Below are 15110 nucleotides of genomic sequence, written 5' to 3'. Positions count from 1 at the left end.
ATCATATATCTAATCTCTTCCACTGATCCACTGCTTTACTTCTCATCCAGTACCAGACTGTTTTGATGATTACCATTTTGTAATAGTGTTTGAAATCTGGTATAGCAAACCACCTTCCTTCGCATTTTTTTAATTGATTCCCTTGATATTCTTAACCATTTTTTTCCAGATGAATTTTATTGTTTCTTTATAGCTCCATAAAATAATTTTTGGTAGTTTGATTGCCATGAAACTGAGTAAGTAAATTAATTTAGGTAGAATTGTTATTTTTATTATATTGGTTTAGCCTACCCATGAGCAATTAACACTTTTCCAACTATTTAGATCTGAATTTATTTGTGAAAAAGTGTTCTATAATTGTGTTCATAAAGTTCTTAGCTTTGTCTTAACAGGTAGACTCCCAAGTATGTTATATTGTCTACAGTTATTTTAAAGGGAACTTCTTTTTTTTTTAATATCTTTTTGCAGTACTTTGTTGGTAATACATAAAAAATGTGATGATTTATGTCGGTTTATTTTATATCCTGCAACTTTGCAAAAAAGTTGTTTTTATTTCAACCAGTTTTTTAAATTGATTCTCTAGAATTCCCAAGTGGAATTGTTTCTTTTTATAGTCTTTTCTCTTCTTAAACACTGCTTTCTCCAATCTGATGTTCTTCTTCCTATGCAGTGCCTGCTCTTCCCTGTGGTACTAAACTTTGCAGGTATATGTGGTGAGTTTTCCTTCTCCTTTTCCTTTCTTAGTTTAAAACAGGAGTTCTCATTTTTTTTGTGTATCTGGTAGTCTGGTGATTTTGATGTTCTGGTGAAATCTGTGGATCTCTTCTCAGAATGTTGTTTTCAAATATGTAAAATAAAATACATAGGATTACAAAAAAGCCCAATTATATTGGAAAACATTATCAAAGTATTTTTTAATAATATATTCTAGATTAGGGGCAGCTAGGTGGTACAGTGGTTAGAGTTCTGGCCTTGGAGTCAGAAGGACCTGAGTTCAAATCCAGTCTCAGACTGTGTGACCCTGGGCAAGTCACTTCACCAATATAAATATAAATATAGTATATATATGTATATGTATATATATATTGTGTATACACACACACACACATATATACACACACACACACACACACACTCTAGATTAAAAACAGTGGTTTAAAACCATCTTGATTGGATTCACAAATCTTTAGGCAAATGCATTTTTACTGTTTCTCATTTAGTGTCCTCTGTGCTATCATTTCAATATTGAAAGTTATTGGTCAAAAATCCAAATCCTATTCTCAGATTCCATCTTCTTAAATAGATAGATGTTCATTTCCCAAATCAACATTTATTTCTTTTGGATATTCTACCTTTAATTGACAGGAAATTGAACTCTTCTCTATACTACTACAATAACCTCCTTAAGATTGAGTGTCTGTGCCCTTCTTCAGGCCTTTTCACCTGGTTTTCACATCTTAGACTGCAATTCATTATGGATTTTAGCTTTCTGGTGTTTCTACTTTATCTCCACCATATTCCTCACATTCTTTTTGAATTCTTAATACTAAACTGAGGCCCTTCAAAGGCCAAACCAAGATTTAGCCAAAGCATTTTTGACCTGAGTTGAAGGGTTCTGCATTTCTTGAAGTCAGCAGTCATGGGAATGTAAGCCTCAGAAAGTCATGCCTGTCGTAGTTGAACCACTGGAAAATATTCCTGTAAGTCAGAATCAAAGATAGGTGCAAGTCTAATTAATAACAGGAAATATGTTCTTCACCAACAACGCTGTTTTTCTGGGGACTGGGTTCATACTACTATACCAAATGTTGGTATTCATTCTTTTCTTAACATGAAGTAACCAACCCAATTGTTCTTATGCCTAGTCTTGGGGAGATAACATAATACCAGGTTTACCTTCCTATTATAAACTGCAAAGCAATAATATACTGTTTCAACATTTCATTGATAGATTTAAATATCTGTAACATAAAATGCCTTTAGAGTTCAAAAATCATTCTTTTAAGCTTATGAGCTAAACTATCATTATTTAGAGGAAAATTCACACAAGGAACAATAAGAGACACATCTCTGTGAGAGGGATATTGCCTTTTCAGCCAAAAATCTTAATTGAGATGGAGAATTTTTCAGATGCCACTAATTGCTACTTTCTGACTTACATTTCAATAAAAAATATTTCAAAGAGGAAAATGCTGTTTTGCTTATACTGTGACCTATTTGATGGTAAATCATGGCCAACAAAAGGTAACCAATGAGTAAACTGGTGGATGCTGAATGATTTTTAATTTAATGACTTTTAATTGATTTGAAGAATTCTTTTTTTTTTTAAAGTTATCTTTATTGTCTGGATCCACATCGCATTCTTAAAAGGAAGAAATACATTTGCATCATTTAAACTTCACTTCCAATGAATGTTTCCATTGCTGTCTTAGACTATTGATAATTTATAACATGATTTTATAATGTCTTATATTCATGTATTATGGATTTTTTTCCTTTTTGCTACAACAATTAAGAGTGTGCCCCTTTCATTTGCTGCTGGGCATTAAACAAATTCTTAAAAAAAAAGAAATTTGGTCTACACATAAAAGAGGCAAATTTTTCCAAAGGAATTTGATATTTGACAGCACACATTTCTTCTTTTCTCAAATTTGCTACTGTAATGGAAGCAAGAAAGGGATTGCAAATATGATAGTAGGTGAATCTTTACACTTTTTCAGGTTATCTACAAGATGGCAGCACAATTGGTTGAGAAATGAAACATTTAGGCAACCAACTGTTTCTAGAAAACCAATTTGCTCAACTTGTCACTAAATTAGCTTTTTTGGGTTATGTATCTTTAACTGAAGTGATAGATTGATGCACACACAACAGTCTGTCTTTCAAACATTTTGGAGGGGGTGGTTTTAGGCAATTGGGGTTAAGTGACTTGCCCAAGGTCACACAGCTAGTAAGTGTCAAGTGTTGGGTCTGAGGCCGGATTTGAACTCAGGTCCTCCTGACTTCAGGGCCGGTGCTCTATCCACTGCACCACCTAGCTGCCCCTCACACATTTTTTCTTAATGCTCTTTCTTTAAATTCAGTTCTATTGATTCCTACTTCTACTTTGGATGTTTATTCATCATTTACATATGGTAAACATCTTGATTACCTGCTAATAACACATTGGGACTAGAAAAGTCTCAGGAAGATAAATGTAGTTCACTGGCATGTAGCTAAATATACTGATTCCTAACTTAATACTACTACTACTAACAATAACAACTTAACAAATATATATATGTATATATATATATATATACTACATATATATATATACATATATATACATATATATATAAACACTGTAGAAAGCATTAGTTTAGTAATAAAAAAATTAAAAATAATTTCTGTCTAGAAGGAGTTTATATGTTTATATGTTCTGTATGGTCGAATATGAAGTCACTTATACTAAAGGTTGATTCTATAATGTAGCATAAGTGATTTTGTATTGGACTATAGAGGAAAGAAAATATAATGTTAACCATCGATTGTGGAGTTCCTGAAGAAATTGTAACATATGAATATAATAGAATACAACTGTGTCTTAAGAAATGAGGAAGTAGATGATAGAGATACCTGGGAAAGACATATGAGCTGATTTAGAGTGAAATGAACAGAACCAGGGGAAAATTGATACTATAAGAACAATACTGTATTCCTAGAGCACAGTTCAATAAATCAATAAACATTTCAAAGAGCCTACTATTTGTCTGACATTGTACTAAGAGCCAGGGAAATGATGAAAAAGAAAAAGACAGTCTCTGCCGTCAAGGAGCTTACAATCTAATTGAGATAACAACATGCAAACAGATATATACAAAGCAAGTTATCTATAGGATAATTAGGAAATAATGGAGGGATGGCATTCTACTTGAGAAGTTGGGGAAATCTTCCTGTAGAAGGTGGGATTTTTGTTGGAACTTAAAAGAATGCTACACATTACAGAAAGGTGATGGATTTGACATGCAGAATTAGACACACATTTTTGAACATGGCCAATATGAAAATCTGATTTGCATGACTGTATTTGTGAGATGGGTTTTGTTTTTTTTTTTTCTTTTTTCTCCTGGGGCAGAGGGGAGGTAGAAGGGGATAAATGCTTGATAATTGAAGAAATTAATTTAATTTTAAAAGACAGTAAATATGAAGTAATCTGAAGAGGAAAAGACTGCTAAAAACGCTTGGAACTAGGGAAAACTTCACAGAGGAAGTTTATTGAAGCTGCTCCCTGAGGGAAGATAATGATTTAGAGGGGTGAAGTAGAAGAGGCTGTACTTCCTACATTTGGAAAATCATTTTTGCACATTTATGGAGGTGGTCGTCTGGATATTGTGTTTGGGGAACAAATAGTAGTCCAGCTTTCCTATGATGTGAAGCCTGTGAGCGAAAGGAATATGAAACAGGTTTGGAAAGATGAATTGGAGTCACATTGAAAGGGGGTTTGAGAGGCATGATTGGGGGCGGGTAGGTGGCTCACTGGATAGAACACGAGCCCTGAAGTCAGGAGGACCTGAGTTCAAATTCGGCCTCAGACCAAAAACACTTGACACTTACTAGCTGTGGGACCCTGCCCAAGTCACTTAACCCCAATTGCCTAAAAATTTTTTTAAAAAAAGAGTCATGATTGTACATTTAATCCTAGTGGCAATATAGAGTCACTAAAGCATAGGGTAGGTTAAATTTGGGAGGGACAAGATTGAATCTTTCTCTCATTTTGGAAGCTGAATGAAGGAGAGATCAGAGAGGGAAGAAAGGTAGGGAGACTAGTTAGTATTTTTTCTTATAATAGACCAGGTGAAAGATAATTAAAACTGAACTAGAATGATGGACCTGTGGAGGGGTACGAATGATGTTGAGAAGGTAGAATGAATAAGAAATGGCAACTGATTAGATATGGGCAGGGTGTATCAAGGGAGAAGAACAATCTAGAACAACTCCAAAGTTACATAATTAGGTGACTGGAAGTATGGTGCTGCCCTCAAAAAAGAAAAAAAAATGAATCTTGGTGGGTGTCTTGGTTTAGATAGGAAAAGAATATGTTCACTTTTAGACACATAGACTTTTAGGTTGAATAAAAAGCTTTAAGCCTTACAAGTTACTTTCCCCATAGTCCCCTGATGAGGTAGATAGTACGAATCTTATTATCCCTATTTTTACAGAAGAGCAAAAAGAATCTGAATAAGAAGAAATTGCTTTCCTTAGATCACAGAGTGAGGAAATGGCCAAGCTAGGATCCAAACTGAGGCTTCCAGTTTTCTTTCCAACTAAACTACATTGCTGTGAATTCATGTCATTTAATTCTTTCCCCCAAAAACTTCTCACTATCCTGTTGAGCTATTTTAGCCTTGTTTGATACCAGTTTTAGACTATGTGTTGGTGTAGGTATAACCGAGCTGCAGAACTTCAGAAACAATGGGGATGAGAGAAAGTGGCATTTTTTGCTTGTTTTATTCTTTTTACCAGAACTGGGATTTCTACAGTATCAAGAGCTCCTATCTCTCTTCACTTTGGCAAGAATGTCAGATGTTAACTCATTATTTGATAAAAAAAAAAACTACTGGGAAAACTGGAAAACAGTATGGCAGAAACTAGGTATAGACCAACATTTCATACCTTACACCAAGATAAGGTCAAAATGGGTATATGGTTTATATCTACAGGGTAATACCATAAACAAGTCAGATTTATGGATAAGGGAAGAATTTAGGGCCAAAGAAGACATAGACAGCATTAAAAAATGTAAAATAAATAATTTTGATTATTTAAAATTAAAAAGTTTTTGCATAAACAAAACAAATACAACCAAAATTATGAGGAAAGCAGAAAACTGGGAAAATTTTTTGCGACAAGTATCTCTGATAAAGGCCTCATTTTTCAAATGTATAGAGAACTGAGTCAAATTTATAAAAACAAAAGTCATTCCCCAATTGATAAATGGTCAAAGGATATGAACAGTCAATTTTTAAAGAAATTAAAGCTATCTATAGTCATATGAAAAAGTGCTCTAAATCACTATTGATCAGAGATCAATTAAAATAACTCTGAGGTACCACCTCACACCTATCAGAGTGGCTAATATTACAAAAAAAGAAAAAAGGAAAATGTTGAATGTTGGAGGATAGTAGGAAAACTGAGGCACTAATGCACTATAGGTGGAGTTGTGCACTGATCCCACCTGATGGAGAGCTATTTGGAACTATGGCCAAAGGGCTATAAAACTGTGCATACCCTTTGGTCCAGCAATACCACTGCTAGGTCTATATCCTAAAGACATCCCCCTTCCCTCATGGAAGAGGACCTATTAGTATAAAAATAATCATAGCACATATGGTTAAGAATTAGAAATCAAAGTGATGCCCATCAACTGGGGAGTGGCAAAACAAGTTGTGGTATATAACTGTAATGGAATATTATTGTACTGTAAGAAATGACAAGCAGGATAATTTCAGAAAAATCTGGAAAGACTTGCATGAACTGATGCATAGTGAAGTGAACAGAATCAGAATAATATTATACATTGTAAAGGCAATGCTGTTTGAAGAATTGTAAATGACTTAGCTATTCCCAGTAATACAATGATCCAAGACAATCCGAAAGGATTAATGATGAAGCATACTATCTGCCTTTAGAGAATGAATATTGATTGAATACAGACTTAAGCATGATATTTTCCTTCCTTCCTTCCTTCCTTCCTTCCTTCCTTCCTTCCTTCCTTCCTTCCTTCCTTCCTTCCTTCCTTCCTTCCTTCCTTCCTTCCTTCCTTCCTTTCTCTCTCTCTCTCTCTCTCTCTCTCTCTCTCTCTCTCTCTCTCTCTCTCTTTCTTTCTGTCTTTTATTTGAGTCTTCTTGTACAAAATAACTAATATGGAAAAGTTTTACATAATTTGCACATGTGTAACATATCTGATTGCTTACCATCTCAGGAAAGGGGGGGGGGTAGGAAGGGATAGAATTTGGAACTCAAAACTTCAAATAAAATTGTTTAAAAAAATTTTAAAGGAGAGAATGTCTGATGTCTGCTGAATAAGGTACTTTCTCAGATATTTTGGTCTCCTTGTTGTGGGAATTAATATACAATGGTTAACTGTAGGTGAAATTATTGTACTTAAAAACCATGTCATTTCTGTTGTCCATTTCCCATCTTTAAAAAAAATCACTGATCTTTTTAATAGTTCAGATTTAAATTGATTTTCATTATTCAGAACATGTTCCCTTAACCTTCCTCCTCCTCCTCCTCCTTCTTCTTTGAATTCTCCTTTGAATTCTTGTTCCTCTTTAATTCTTTTCTTAGGTCTGCTGAGTCAATGGTCTTCCTATGTCCAAACATCTGATACATTAATGACAAGGTTTTTTTGGTCCTGTTTGGCAAAATGTAGTTGTTTTTTACTGCTCATCTTGTCCAGATATTGTCATTAATTTTTTTTTTAAATAAGGGATTCATGATATAGAGACATAAGCCTTTTGTATAAACTGTATCTTTGGCTTATAGCATTGCATTCTCCTGAACCAAACCTTCCCATATAATTCTTATTTTTCAACTTTTGCATCAGCGTCACCAAATGTCAGAGGATATGTTGATTTGATTTGAATGGTCTTATCAAGTTCTTCATAGTTTTTTTCCCTATTACTTGTTCTTAGTCACCGATGTTGGCATACATGCTGCCTATACTTTCATGATTGCCTTTTTTGCATATATTTAGCATTAACTGGAATACCTGGTCATTAAGTGTCCCATGAGATAATTTTTCTTTTACTTTCTTTGTATGATAGAGCCCACTCTGCTAACTCCTTTTCCTGTCTATCCTTGAATTACCTGTGAGCCATTTTAACAGGTACAACTTTTTTTCTTCCATTTTCATTTATATCAAGAATGTGAAGATTGACGTGATTCAGGCCCTCCATCAGCAAACAAGGATCACACATTTAGTGTACGTTCAGATTAGAAACAGGAGTTCATTGACTGCCAAAAAACTATGTGAGTCCTAGCACCTTCAGCTTCCTTCCCTACCACTTTACCACTGTAACCACTTAGAACAGAGGGTCATTTAATTTTTGTAAAAATTGCTTTGGCTACAAAAATAAGACAAAATAAAAAAAATGCAAAACCTAACTTATTTGTAAAATCTTACATGAGAGATAATTATGGGTAGCAATATCTCATAAAGCAGAGAAAATCTGTGGAGTATAATAATTTAAAGAGAGTTTGGCAAAATATCTCACTGAAGTCATCCCAGTGTCATTCAAGGATGAAAATGGAAAGATTATAAACAGAAGAAAGATAGAAAAGATTTGCAAATTCTCTTTCAGCAAACTGTTTCCTCCATCAAGAAAGGGACCACTGTACCTGGATGCTAACATCACACTCCCTGTGGTGCTTACAGAGGCGATCTCAGTGGCACTAAAGGGAACAAAGATGGCAAAAGCAGCTTGATAAAACCAAGTATATAAAGAGAAGATGCATGATGAGTGCCATGTAATCGTGAGGCCATTCAAAGACTGATATACAAGGTATCTGAATTTGATAAATATACCAAAGGCAATGAAAAAAATCTTGGAATGTAATAAAACTGAAAAAAGTTGACTGAGAGAGCGTAAGTAATTACAATATGTTCATACTCCCATCTATACAAAACATGTTTGAATGCCATCTATACCTGAATTAGTACAGAACAAAGCAGATTTTCACTAGCAGTATCCAATAATGGAACCACATCTTTTATCTATTCACAATTGGCTGAAAGTGTAGAGAACATAAGATAGCATTGTGCTTATTTTTTTTTATTATGAAAAAAAGATTCAGTGGGAAGAATGTTGCTCTATAAGCTCTTTTTTAGCCAAATGTGTCCTATCCACACATCACGATCATTTTAGAATCCTTGGAAGCTGTAACAGAAATATGCCTATTAAGTGACTCTGATAATAACATGAAAGTAGGAAGAAAACAAAGAGATGTATACATACTACAGTGTTGAAGAAGATCCAGCAGAATCCAGTTTAATGAAGGCTTTGCTGTGAATTGTGAGGTCCTTCAGATGCTCCTGTTTTAGAATGACCTGCTGATTTGGGAATGAATCTGGAATAAATCTGTAATCACTCCAAAGTTTGTGGCCCATCCATCCACACAGAAAAGACCAAGAATGTCTTTTGCATGACTTTCACTATGCATTTGGATGGACACCCTATAGAACTAAACCAATGGCATATTTATCTGGAATAAATGTTTCAAATAGACAGTAAGCTGAGCCCATACTTGGAAAAGATAATGAAAGCAAATGCCCCTTAGTTCAATATGACCATTTTATTGTAATTTTATGCTATAGCTCAGTGAAAGGGGCAGCTAGGTGGTGCAGTGGATAGAATGCCAAGCCTGGAGTCAAGAAGACTTATCCTCCTGAGTTCAAATATGACCTCAGACACTTACTAGCTGTGTGACCCTGGGCAGGTCACTTAACCCTGTTTGCCTCAAGTTCCTCATCTATAAAATGAGCTAGCGAAGGAAATGGCAAACCACTCCAGCATCTTTGCCAAGAAAATTCCAAATGGAGTCACAAAGAGTCAGGCATGACTGAAAAACAACAATAATAGCACAATGAAACATGGAGCACCAGTGCCTCCAAAAACTAAAAAGAAGTATCACATTTGGGCAATGGAATGTTGTATGGTGGGTGGGAGCAGTGTGTAACATATAACCAACTAGAAACTCCAAAGAACAATAGGAATAATAGGCCTCATTATAGATCTCTCTGTAAGAGATGGAAGATGGGTCAGGTGACAAGGGCAGCCAACGACAGATAGAAAGTCAGAATAATTTGTTGTTGGTATGGTGACAACATGGGAAAGTGAGGAAGACTTCCAATATGTTGGGTTCCCCACTTCTGCCTCTCTGTGGTGAACTTTTGGAAAATGATGGACAAGTCTCAGAAGACAGGCAGAGATGGATGGGGTCCAATTGCCATCATTAGAGGGAATCAATAAGATCATAAACCTATTTGAATATTTGGAAAGGAAATCCCAGTGATGGGGTTCCTCTGCCCAGACAGATCAGTGTATTCTATGAAGTTAATAGTCTTAGAGCATTACCTGAGGCACTAAAATATTAAACAACTATGCCAAACATAGCCACTATATATCTGAGGCAGGAAATGAATCTAGGCGTTACTGAGTCCAAAGTCAGCATTCTACCCACCAGGAACACTGTCTATACCAGAAGGAAATTATTTAAGTACTAAGAGTGGTACCTCTATTCTGCCCCCCCCATCCAGACAATTAATATTAGGACATGGATGCCATTTTTTTGTTTCCCTTGTATTTTATAACTTCAAAAATGTTCCAATTAACCAGGTACAGTCTATAGAGATTACCACCTCAAGGACTGATGGTTCTGGCAGTCCCTTAGCAGCTTAGGTACAACTGAGTTTTACAACTAGATAATAAAAATAATTTAAAAATATACTAAATGGCATACTTCCTTTCAGCAGCAATCCCCACTTGATTGTTTATCTAGACCATCCCTCCTTTAATGCAATCCCACCCACACCCCATCATGACATCTCTGTCTTATCCCCAAAGTCTGGCACCCTGGGGTCCATGTCCTTCTCCCCACCTTAGCTAAATTTGTCCTAAAAATAGACTATTACATACAAAGTGCTTCCTATCCCACTACCAAAACTGCTAGATACCGATCTGGTTATGGAAGTCATGCATGTGTGCTTATCTGTAGATCTGTCTACATGTACATGCACCTGCCCATAGCAAAACAATTTCTAGGATTTGGGGGCACAACAGGAAGAAACTAGGACTTCTTTGGGCTATGTGTCCTCTGTTGTAAAACAGGCTGTTTTGTGTTCCATTGCAATGGAAATTGGATACTTTTAATTCTTAGGTAACTACTGTCCTGGACTTCCTAACATTTTCAATATCCCCAGGCTCTGTTCCATGAGCTAATTTGAAAAGCACATTCAAACACATCTCCAGTTTATCTGATCTTTTTTTGACTTATGAGACCTCAAGCAGGGGACAAATCCCTACCCAAGCTCAAATGTGATATTAAATAGAAGGAAAAGGGGATTGCTGGTATGCTTCATTAAGGCCTCAGTCCTCTCCTTATCACAAAGCTTTCCCCCCAGTTTCTGTCTGTTTGTAAACAGGTTCCTCAGTTTGGCTAATGCAGGTAATTGAAGGGAATAGGTATGAAGGACACTTATTATAAATTATTTCATTAAAAATTAAAGCCAGATAAAATTGTATACATTTCATTAAATTACCTTTCTAGGCTTTGCAAATATTCCAAGGGAGGATAATCTCCTCATTTTAATTAGATTGTACATCTTTTTCAAAGGCTACTGTCCCAATACTTTAATATAAAATGACGGCTCCCTTTTAAGGCTTTACACAGTAAAAATCGAGAAAGTGAAGAATTCTTGTTTTCTGTCAACCTTCTGTTAATAAGAAAGATTTAACTTTGGGTCAAGATAGCACTCAGCATTTGAGCTCTATTTGAGATCTTTGAAATAGATGGATAGAAAATGACCCCCCTTTCTTATGTAGAAGGTACATATGCATATGTAGAAGGTTCCCAGAAAATGCGTGTTAATGAACATGGTAATAGCTCAAATCTGTGTAGTGCTTTAAGCCTTAGAAATTACTTGACATATATTATCTCATTTGCTTCTCCCAACATCTCTGTGAGGGAGGTACTATTATTATCCCCATTTTATAGAAGAGGAGATGGAGGCTCATTGAGGTTGTGAATGACTTGCCCAGACACATAGCTTCTAAGTGTCTGAGACAAAATTTGAACCCAGATATTTCTGACCCCAGATTAAGCTGTCTATCCACTAGACCAGATATATGGACTATTTATAACAACTAGAAATTTCATAGAATTGCAGAAAAACATGATAGAGTTGGAAGGGCTCTCAGAGACCAATCCTATAACTCGGAGATGCCACACACACTCTCTCCACCAGGAACAGCACACTCTAGACGAGATTTGGAAAGACTGTGCCTGGGAACATTAATTGGTGAGTGAATGAGCGAGTACAAACATACCTAATTCATTATATCTAGTCAGCCCGAATTATACATTATACCCATTTACTTAGGATATCTTACCATCTATCCTGTAGCCATGTTCAGGCACATGTCCACTTCCTTCTTCCTTCTTTTTCTGGGAATAATAATCAAGTCATTATTTTTGGAAAGCATATGTCAGTCAACTTCCCTTTGATCTCACTGACCACTTTCTTTTGTGACACCATTTTCTTATTTGTATAGTTTTACCTATTAGGATATAAGTCCCTTGATGGCAAGGAATATCTCATTTTTGTATTTGTCTTCCCAGCACCTGATGAGGTCTAGAGGTAGGGGTCCTGGAATCCCAAAATCACAACATTCAAGTCCTGCCCAAAAGGATTTGACCCAAGCCTTCTTTCAGCCAAAAATATGGTTTATTGAAGAGTTGTCATATTAGCCAGACTCTTAAGGAATCTGAGCATCTATGGGCTATTGGCTAGATTGTGAAAATCTGAGCATCTTAGTGGAGACGAGATGGACCTTATATACAGAAAGACTGTGGGAGGAATCTAGGAGTGGCCAAGTAGTCTATGAGGTAATAGAATTCCAGGGAAATGGAACTTAGATAGGACCAAGGGTGGGAAGTGGCCTGGGGCCACAGGGAGGCAAGATAATGGAGGGCCAGGCTAGGTCAAGGATAACAGAATTGGGGGATTGGGTATAGCCAAAATGATGGAATCATGGCCTTAGGGGAACCCCAGAGATCTCCTTGATCAAGTAGGAGAATTCAAGGACAGTCCAAAGATTTGCTAGGGCCCATAGACAAATGGAGCCCAAATTGGGACAAAGGTCTCACTTTGGGCCCATACCCCATCACACCCACCCCAGTACCTGGCAGTAGATGCTTAATAATCAATAAGTACTCATTATAATTATATTTAACATATCTTTTATATTTAATTTACATATACTTTAATCTAATATATAATATATAGTACTGTTCTGTATGTCTGGAATGTTCGTCCTATACCATTGGGCACGCTCAATCCCTGTATATCCCCTAAAGCATGTGTTGCTGGATTCATCCTGTCAGTAGTGATCTATCTCCTGCGACCTAGATAGGATTCTGTTCCATAACTCTATATGATACTCATTTGGTATTATTGTAAATTAGCGTTATGTTGAAAATTGTGTTGACCCAGTTGCCCATTGTTCCAAGTGCAGCTTATCAACCAGTGTTGGGGGTGATCTAGTGGGGAAGTAGATACCAAGTCTGCAGCTACTTTGTATTACCCGCTCTGTTATGTACCCCTCCCAGCAAATCGTCACATTCTTGCTACCTTGGGGAGCAACTAAGTTTCAAGGGCCCAACCTCTTTTGCTGAGGTGGACCTATCTCAGTTGTCTTAAAGTTAACTATAAAAGTTGTCCCCACCTTGCAGCCATTGCTAATTTTCAGTGGTCAGCCTTTCAGTGTGTTGCTACCTTGATGTACTTATAATAAAATCCTTTTAATTCTCTGTTCTAAGAAAGGGTGAAAGCCCAAATGAAGAATTTTACTTTCAACAATTATCTGTGTTTGTTTCTTTTCTCCTTACTAGACTATAAACTCCATGAGGTCAGGGACCATATATACATAGATGTATCTATATATATCTATGTATATAGATATATAGATAGATAGATAGATAGATAGATAGATAGATAGATAGATAGATAGATAGATATTTTTTTTTGTACTGTAAATGATCTTGGGCCTGGACAAGACAGAACAAAAATGGTTAATAGGAAGTCAAAATCTGAAGGAAGGAATGATAATACAGGAATGGCCAGCTGCTTTTGTTGAGTAAACATCACCAGATCTAGAAAAATTATATTCTCAGGTTGTGAGAAGTCTGGCCAACATGACCATTGGCCACCCACTGATCTCTGAAAGGCTATGAAAAATGGAGAGGTGCTAAAGGGAGGAAGGACAAATGATCCGATTTTCAAATAAAAGGTAAGAGATTGGAGTCTGTTGTCTGCAGGTCCAAGGGCTTGATTTTGTTCCTGTCAAAATTCTAGAGCATTATTATGCAAGGGAGAGTTATTGATAGAAAGGAAATAATAATGATGCGGATGGGATCCAGAACCTCAAAAGGAAAAACCCTGGACTTTCCCAGGTGGCCAAATATCTGGTCTTTGCCTGAGGCTATAATTCCATCAACAAGCCTTTCACTGTGGCTATACCCAATCTGCCAATTCTGTTACCCTTAACCTAGCCTAGTCCTCCATTGTCTTACCTCCCTGTGGCCTCAGGCCACTTCCCACCCTTAATCCTATCTAGACTCCATTCTCCCTTGGTCAGGTGATCCAGGTCCCTGGAGTTCTATTACATCATAAACTACTTGGCCACTCCTAGATCCCTCCCATAGTCTGTCTGTATATAAGGTCCATCTTGTCTCCATTAAAATGCTCAGATTTTCACAATCTAGCCAATAATTTACAGATGCTCAGACTTCTTAAGAGTCTGCCCAATATGGCAGATCTTTAATAAATCTTGTGTTTGACTGAAAGGAGGCTTGGGTAGAATTCTTTTAGACAGTACACACATGTTATGATTTTGGGGTCCCAGCACCCCTAAACCCCTAAACCTCAACAATAATTCTCAAAAGCCAGTTGTTAGTGGTCTTTTGTTCTTGAAGAGGACCAATAACATCATGCAGAAGAGTGATGTCTTGACTTGGACGTGAATTGGGCTTTTTTCAGAGCTACTTCTAGAAAAAAGAACACCTGGAAAAAAGTCGATATGGCTTCACTGGGAGCAGGTCATACCAGACTAAGCTTAAATTTTTAAAATTGAGTTTCTAAACTAATCAGTCATGGAAATGTTATAGTTATAAATACCTAGACTTCAGCCAAATGTTTGACAAAGTCATTTATGCTATTCTCATGGACAAGGTGGGAAAATGTAAATTAGGCAATAGTACAGTTAGAATGATCAGAACTGGTTGAAAAGTCCAGATCCAAATTGTATACATTCATTAATGGTTGTATGTCAGTTTGGGAGGAGGTC

General features: G+C 36.4%; 1 long non-coding RNA gene across 1 annotated transcript; it reads right to left on the bottom strand.

Annotated features, from left to right (window-relative positions):
• Positions 1 to 484: 484 nt before the first annotated feature.
• Positions 485 to 12596, bottom strand: LOC110222552 (uncharacterized). The gene is made up of 4 exons (XR_002328426.2): positions 12324 to 12596; positions 12156 to 12210; positions 9003 to 9097; positions 485 to 1698 (listed from the first exon to the last, which is right to left on the bottom strand). It is a non-coding gene; the product is annotated as an uncharacterized LOC110222552 (long non-coding RNA).
• Between the last annotated feature and the right edge of the window lie 2514 nt (positions 12597 to 15110).

Source organism: Phascolarctos cinereus, unplaced genomic scaffold, assembly GCF_003287225.1.
Source record: "Phascolarctos cinereus isolate Bilbo 61053 unplaced genomic scaffold, phaCin_HiC Scaffold_4;HRSCAF=312, whole genome shotgun sequence".
NCBI lineage: Eukaryota > Metazoa > Chordata > Mammalia > Diprotodontia > Phascolarctidae > Phascolarctos > Phascolarctos cinereus.
Note: the sequence above shows the minus strand (reverse complement) of the source record. Positions and strands in the feature narration are given on the sequence as shown.